Source organism: Austrofundulus limnaeus, unplaced genomic scaffold, assembly GCF_001266775.1.
Source record: "Austrofundulus limnaeus strain Quisiro unplaced genomic scaffold, Austrofundulus_limnaeus-1.0 Scaffold71, whole genome shotgun sequence".
NCBI lineage: Eukaryota > Metazoa > Chordata > Actinopteri > Cyprinodontiformes > Rivulidae > Austrofundulus > Austrofundulus limnaeus.
The window spans coordinates 1,090,716-1,097,458 of NW_013952473.1; the positions used below are offsets into that span (position 1 = coordinate 1,090,716).

General features: G+C 39.0%; 1 protein-coding gene and 1 long non-coding RNA gene across 2 annotated transcripts in view; both read left to right on the forward strand.

The window, feature by feature from the left end:
• The window catches only part of LOC106519093 (protein kinase C-binding protein NELL1), a gene marked incomplete in the record, with an annotated part of 155,797 nt that overhangs the window by 87,489 nt on the left and 61,565 nt on the right, over positions 1-6,743 (forward strand).
• On the forward strand, positions 936-2,440 carry LOC106519094 (uncharacterized). Its single transcript, XR_001310399.1, has 3 exons — positions 936-1,546; positions 1,824-1,935; positions 2,040-2,440. It is a non-coding gene; the product is annotated as an uncharacterized LOC106519094 (long non-coding RNA).

Sequence of the window (6,743 nt, forward strand, 5' to 3'; positions counted from 1 at the left end):
TAACTACTGTTCCCTGAAGGAAAGGAACGAGGTACAACACATGTTGGCCCCGCTGCACAGCTGAGCGAGGTGAAGAGCAGTAGAACTAAGGAGTGACGGTGATGCGACAATATTTATATGTGCAGGCGGAGCCTGACATCTGTCGTCATCACGTCACCTGCCTAAAGGCGTGATTAGAGGTGGCTTCAGCCAGGACACGCAGGGGCGTGGTTCCCATACATATGTTGTACCGAGTGAATTGACTGAAAGGGAACTTACTTTATTAGGAAAAAAAATTACACAAAAAGCTCTGGTGTCAGCCGAAATCTCACTTATAAACACAGGAAGCTCTGAAGGAGCACGGGGAACACAAGGAAGCTGTAGTGGGCTGTAGAAACCAATAATGCTCTGCTGGGGTGGAGATGGAAAGAGACAGAATTTATGGGCTGAGCATAAAAGGGAGAGTGACTACAGCTGTGACTAACAGAGAAATAACTGAGATGGGCGTGGCAGGAACTGAGGAGCAGAAGCTCAACTGAGGGAGAGGGAGGGTATTATGCAAAATTAACTTTTTTGATTTTTAAATCATGTTATAATGCCCTCATCAACAACATACTCAGAGTGTTGCTTTGACTCATTCATGCATATTTAAGAAAATCCTTGAATCTCCTGTGGTAGCCATGTGGAGCTGCCTAATCTGTTGCTTGAACAAAGCACCGCCTATTTGTGCATAGTTCGTCCCTGGAGCTTAGTCAGCAGCCGAGATCCCGCCCCACGAGCACCCCTCCCCCAATGCATTGTTGTGAGGCCCAATGAGGTATATTTACTAGAGGGGCTATCACGTGACTTTGGGTGTGCTAAACGCGACTCCATCTTGACACAGTCAATCAACCGTTGAACACAGAACCGCAATGCTGTGTCAATGTGCAGCGTACATTTGCAGCAATCGAAGTGGAAAATGTTCGGACCTCATAACATTTCATCGGTAAGTTTGTTTTTTCTTTTAAATAAGAAGGCTATGTTTAGCATTGTGTTTATGTTCAGAATTAGTGCTAACAAGAAATGGATTAAAATCAATTGTGAACTACATAAAATCTCCCATTRATGGAGGGTGAAAAATAAACTTTTTGCTTGTGTTTTTTGTATTTCTGTTGAATCAAGGTGTGCCATTAAAATAAAGACAGAAGTGTTGATTTGCACTCCTGATTGCTTACTAAAGTTTTGTAACAGTAAGTATGTAATATTTACACAACACACACATTGTTATTTATCTAAATTTATTAAGCAAAAGAAAAAAGAAAGAAAAAATACCCTGACATTTGCTTTGTGGATTGCTTGCCAAAGCTCTGTAACAGTAAATATATTTATTTTTGACATGTGGTAATATTTTTATCTATCTAAATTTATTTCAGTGTCATCTTTGTTTTTAAAACTAACTGTGCAATCCTGTCCTTGCACACATCCACTCGTGCTACAGCAGGTGGATACTGTCTTTGACATTTTTAATTCAAGAAATCTACACTGCAGTGGTTACAAACATCCAATATGCCAGAGCAACTGCTTGGAAGTAGGTGAGAAACTACAGTCAATAAAACACTACCTGTATTCATTGAAGGGTTCAGATGGAACACCGATTCACTCAACTCAAAGGTAATGTAATGACAAATAAAATTAATACTTATTTGTAATGCACACTGATCATGTCCACATTCCCACAGAATGTAAATAACAATAAATTGAGGAAAATATTTTACAGACATGCTTTCAGGTCACTGCTATTTTTGTGCACTGTGAATTAAAAAAAAAAACAATCTGAAATGATAAATAATGATTTATGTTTACAGGCACTTGAGTGTGTTTGACTTCAACAGAGAGTTTTTTCAGATTGGTACCARAAGTTCTAGTCAACCAAAGTTTCTCCCTTGGAGCTGTTCTTCAGTGCAGTATGCAAAGCGGGTGAGTTATAATTTGCTTTCACTTTCAAGTGTACTTTTGGGCTATGATTTGTGAAACATAGTTGTTAAAAGACCTAGTGATATTTAGGATGTGTGATTATGCAGGTGGATTTAACAACAACCCAAGCTGTCGTCAGTTCATGGCAATCTTCCGTAAGATGATTGTGCACAGCGGGGTATCACCATCTTCAGCTGGAAATGTTGACTCCATGGACAGCACACAGTGTCTCTGGGTCAATGATGTCATGCCACACGAAGCAGCTGAGTCAACTTTTATGGATAACAACATCGACCACACGTACAGCACATGGATCTCACCAAAACTTGCTCCRTTTGCTGTGAACATCATAACATACATTGCAGGTTTTATGGTGCGCCAGAATGTAACTGAGGTGTGTTGTGATGTGTGTAAATCATCTTTGGTCTCTAATGCTGTCTAACCTCAATATGATGATTTGTATCAGCTGCTTCAAAAGAAAAATAAAGGTGGGCTTGTTACACCCTCACAAGGTGTAGTGCTCCTGTTAACTGCAGCAGAAAAAGGCATCAGGCTTTTCGTGAACATTTCCAATGCAACAAATGTCTGCTCCCAACACAGAGTGTTGGTCTATGTAAAAAATGAATGTGGGGATATCGATCCATTGTGCCTTGGAAAACATAATCAAAAAGTGATCTTAAAAGCCCAGTGTGTAGGATTTGTTGCTTTCAGCGACATCTAGTGGTTGAGTGGTTGAATCATCCTCCCTGGTCCCCCCCCCCMCCCCCCGCTTCCAAACGCAAAGGAGTTGCTACGGTGTCTCTCAGGTGTCAAAAACCTTTGATAATTCCAACCGCGATGTCTACCAGCAGCTTCAGGGCTAGTGATGTTTCAAGTGGTAAGATTATGAGCTTTAATAAGTAAAATTATCCCAGCTACAATGACAGACAAAAAAATACTACATTTATAGTATTACAACTAAAACCGTTTTTGACGCCGCCACCGCAGTTTGTCCTTCATGAGCCTTCGTAGACAAGATGGCGGTGCAAGATGGCGGCTGCCTGTGTGGCAACCCGCGACCATGGAGATATAAACAGCTTTTTATAAGGTAAAAATAATAAAACAAGGTCTTTGTCTGCAATGATTAGACATGTTTTTTTTATTTATTGTCATTAGTGATTATCTCAATTTTGGCTAAAAGACTTGACAAAATCCTACACACTGTGCCTTTAAGACCAGTTTCAAGACCATGACTGGCCTCGAAAACTGCAACACTGGTTCAAGGAAAATGTATCAAATTTAAAAAAATATTAAGTGTAGAAAAAGACTTTGTTTGCTAGGAAACAAAACTCTCTGGGGTCTATTTAAGCGCATCTGCTTTTTATTTTATGTTTTCCTTTAACCAGAACACGTGACTTGAAAAATCTGCTTATCAGTCTGTTTATATTTTCCAGCTTATGTCTAACAAACTACTGAAACGTCAACTTTGACTCAGCTGTGAGGTGCCATCTGGTTATGCAGGAACTTTTCAAATCATATATCTTTGCTGTGCAAACAAGATAGAGAACAGATTGTAATTCATCTTTTTTGTCTTTTACATTTTATCATCTTATCTGCAGTTTATGTCCAGTGAGTTAATGGAAAAGAAACAACAATTCCTTCTAGTTAAATGACAAATGTAGTAAACTGACAAAATAAATAACTTATTGAAGACCGATAAAGATGGGTTGTCCTACTCATTCCTTTAATTGCTCTGTAAAGTGTAGGTTGGGGATTTGAATCAGTTGCAATTCTGGGCATTTGCTTGTAGCAGCCTTCCTCCTCCATCATGGAGCAGTTTGATATATATGGAGGCTCGCTCCAGGACTAAAAATCTCCAGAAGCACCTGGCAAAATTAATTGCCATGTCAGCAGTATTGATCAGCCACCCTTTTAGCCCTCTGCAGATACATTATGGCAGTAAAAACCCTCTTTAATGCATTTTTAATCCACGCCGACAGCCTGGCCTGKCTCTTATTGTCTTGTAAGTGCAGTCATTATCGGTGATGTTCTGTAAAATGCCCAACAGAGATTACTGCTAAGGGTGAACTGCCTTTACTCGGATGCTAAATGAAGTGAGGGATTTGTATGACTAAATAGGCTGGCAACTACTCTTTCTTAGTTGTCGTTTTGTTCTCTTCAGCCCCTTCTTGCAGCGGAGGGTGGACTTCTCTTTCTGTGTTTATGACCACCGCTGTGCATTCATTAACAGAAAAGCTCAGCAGAAATTACAGGCATACGCTGCAGCAAAAAGAGAGAAGGCGTTTTCTGTCCTCTGAGATTGGGGGGTTGGAGAAGAGATAGTGCTGAAGCTCCTGAGCAGCTACACTTTTTYTTCTTTCAGAACTAATGGTTGGTGTTTACAGGAGGAACGGATGATGCATTTTATTGTGACTCATTCGTCCCCAGCATCTGTTGGAAGATATGCGTAGCGAATCAAAAGCTGACTTGTGGCTACGATTTAAAAGACAAAAGTAAAGTATATTATAATTTTTGTTTTCCTTTTACTTGTAGATGCATCGATGCCTCTTAAAATTGTATAAAACATGTTTTATAGTTATTTTTTTCTCTTCAAGTCTTTTATTTCCATGTGTTTTTCCATTGTTCTGTTTCCTGTTTTAACATCACCTTGTACATTTTTGCCTCATTATGCAAATAAGGGGTGGCTGCCCTTTTTGGGTCAGCTCTTGTACTATTTGTCAATAGACAGGAAGGAGAAGAATCCAAATGCAGATCGACTGTGCATGCAGAACGCAAAAATGTAAAAACAAGACATGGGAATAAAAAAGACACAAAACATTTTAATGTACTGATTCTAATGACTCGGTATGCTAAAATGAACTGGTGTTCCCATCAACTGAGGCAGGCATGCACAACTGATCTGCACAAAAATTCTGGTCTGTTTTAAAGACATTCTGCTAAAATGTACTCTAGTAGTAGCACAGATTCATCCAAAGTGCATACTTCAAACACTCGTCATTGCAAGATATTTGCCTGAGACATTAACATTAACTGCTGGAAACAATGTTTGCCTATGACCAAAATATGGTCAGATTATAATGAATATTAATACAGTCATTGGACGTACATCTACACCAGATTCATTTTTGGAGACAACTCTTTTTAAGATTACCACAGCTTAGCATATTCTACAAATACTGACAAGGAATACCCTACTTTTCAAAAATATTCTTTAAATATACTTCAACAATTTCTTTCTTTGTGTTATTTTCTCAACCACTGTGAATCTTACTGTACTGAGCTATATAGTAGTGGCTAAGACTTGATTACAACACATACTCCAAACCGCTAACAGTGTGAGATCTCACAAGATAGCACAATATTATACATAATGGCATTTTCAAAGTTTGACAAAAACAGCTACAACGCTTTCCTATCTCAATATAAGATGATCTTAGTTTAAAATCACCGGTGATAAGCAATCCTTTTGTTAAGTCTGTGCACAAAGAACCAAGGTAGCAAACACAAAAACATTAGAAACTCAGAGGAAAAAGCAAAACTGATTAAAAAATGCTGAAATGGCGGGAGAAAACTAAATTACAAGAAAAACTGGAAGAGAGCATGAGGAGAACTAAACACATAGGCTGTGCAAGGCACAATGAACTGACAACAAACCAACAGAAAGACACAAAATAAAGGGACCTTAACGAGCGTAAAAGACCAACACCTGTGAGGGAGACAAATGGGAAGAGGTAAAAGTGGGAGGGACCAGAGCAGAAACAAGAGGCAAGCAAACTACACTGCCTGGCCAAAAAACATCACCACCTGGATGTAACTAAGGTCTATGATGTGGGGTTGCTGCAGTTGGTCAGGTCTAGGTTCAGCAACAGTAGCTATGTGCTCAAAGAATGAGGTCAGCAGACTACCTGAATATACTGAATGTCCAGGTTATTCCATCTGTGGATTTTTTCCTTTCCTGATGCACATTCCAAGTTGACAATGCCAGGATTCATGGGACTGGAATTGCGAAAGAGTCGTTCAGGGAGCATGAGACATCATTTACACACATGGCTCCACAGAGACCATTGAGAATCTTTTGGATGTGCTGGAGAAGACTTTGTGAAGCGGTCAGCTGATTAACTACAATCATCAATGCAAGATCTTGGTGAAAAATTAAAGCAAGCTTATCGAAACAATGCCACAGCGAATGCGTGCCACAATCAGCTAAAGGTGGTCCAACAAAATATTAGTGTGTGACCTCCTTTTTTATAATTTTTTTATTTTTTTATTTTTTATTTTTGGGTAACCTTTTTTTGGCCAGGCAGTGTAATAAAAATGTGAGAAACAAAGCACAAAATGGAGAAAAATAGCTTTAAGAAATGTTGAGTGCTTAATTGTTGGGGACTGCAGCCAGTTTTGCATGTGTTCATATGGCTGCACACACTGCATTTTCATTTGAGTTAAAGTTATGAAGAAATTTATAGTTATTAGAGGTTAGTACTGATGTTAGAAGCACAATCAACACTGTATTCTTAGGTTTTCCTTTTTATAATGTTGACAATGTTTAATCTATTATGTTTTGATTGATATAGATTAGTTACATGTCCGAATTAAATGACAACACATAATCAACCGTTATGAGAACAGTAGGAGAGAATTTTGTCTGAATGCCTGTGATTCAGCTGTAGGTCAGTAGGGGGCAAATCCAGGCATTGAAGAACCATGTATAAATTGATGAACTTCCAGGTTTTTCGCCAGTGTGGTTTCCTGTCAGCTCCGGTGGCAATAAACCTCACTCAGATCCAGAATTCTGGTGTTGTATGGTTTGATTC